This window comes from Anomaloglossus baeobatrachus, chromosome 7 (genome assembly GCF_048569485.1).
Source record: "Anomaloglossus baeobatrachus isolate aAnoBae1 chromosome 7, aAnoBae1.hap1, whole genome shotgun sequence".
In the NCBI taxonomy this organism is placed as follows: Eukaryota; Metazoa; Chordata; class Amphibia; order Anura; family Aromobatidae; genus Anomaloglossus; species Anomaloglossus baeobatrachus.
In genome coordinates this window covers 172,351,011-172,352,081 of record NC_134359.1, presented here as the reverse complement: position 1 = coordinate 172,352,081, position 1,071 = coordinate 172,351,011, and the positions used below count along the sequence as shown (strand labels likewise).

At 44.2% G+C, this 1,071-nt stretch overlaps 1 pseudogene; it reads left to right on the top strand.

The window, feature by feature from the left end:
• Positions 1-259: 259 nt before the first annotated feature.
• Positions 260-466, top strand: LOC142246872 (U2 spliceosomal RNA; annotated as a pseudogene).
• Positions 467-1,071: the final 605 nt, after the last annotated feature.

Genomic DNA, 1,071 nt, shown 5'->3' with positions numbered 1-1,071 from the left:
CTTCTGTAGGCGTGGGTTTGTCTCCCTCTCCCTAAGATGTGTCCGGTATAGGCCAGGGTGCCACTCAAGGCCGTAACCAATTCGGGTTATAGCTTCTCGGCCTTTTGGCTAAGATCAAGTGTAGTTTCGGAGGACGCTACCTTGGTCGGTACTGGAAGGTGCCTGGGATTGCACGTCTGCCGGCCTTGAGGAAGTGTGTGCGCCTTCTGGTGACACATAGCCCTCTTGTGCCTGGACGGTTCCCAGGCAACGGGAGGCGATCACCTTTGTTATTTTGAAGTCCTACTGATAAACAGAAAAAAAAATAAATTAAATCTGTTCTTATCAGTTTAATATCTGATACGTCCCCTCTCTGGGGACCATATATTAAATGGATTTTTAGAACAAGGAGATGGAAAAAATCTTGCTCTGTCCACTCCACGCATTGACCTGCTATTGCAGTACCTCCAGGACCGGTGCACCCCTTCTTAACCCAGTTTCCAAAAGCAGAACTCAATTCACCTGATTCAAATGAGCCCCATTAGTGAATTGAAAGAAAGCAAAAACTTTATATGCACCTCAATTTGGCCAATTCACTTTTCACACTTTCACCCTTTTTTTTATCTTTCACACCTTTTACTTGCTTTATTGATGCAAAAGCTGTGCCAAATAGCAAACTCATCTCCACTCAACTTGACCAACTCTGCTATGTCCCGTGCAGTATCTTATTCTCAGTCTTATCTAGATCATTTGCAATTGAATAGAATAGATCCCTTTTGGACACATTGGATTCAGCTGCTGCAGTGACTGCAGGTGTTAGAAGATGCAGACTTGGCATCAGGTGCTGTCTATCAGATTCCACTCCAATTAAAGCTTCCATTGTTTTTCGGTGTTTTCTTTGAGCAATGATGATGTCTTTAGTGATCTGTTGGCTCCCTCTCCTGGAGGAAGAGTTTGCTTGCTCTTGGACTTTCAAAAAGAGAGGTCATGATAGACATTTAGCTTCTGAGCCCAATTGGGGACAGTCATGGGTGATGAATGTTTTGCAACCTGCTGCGAAGCCTGATACCGCAATATAAGGAACGTCAAATA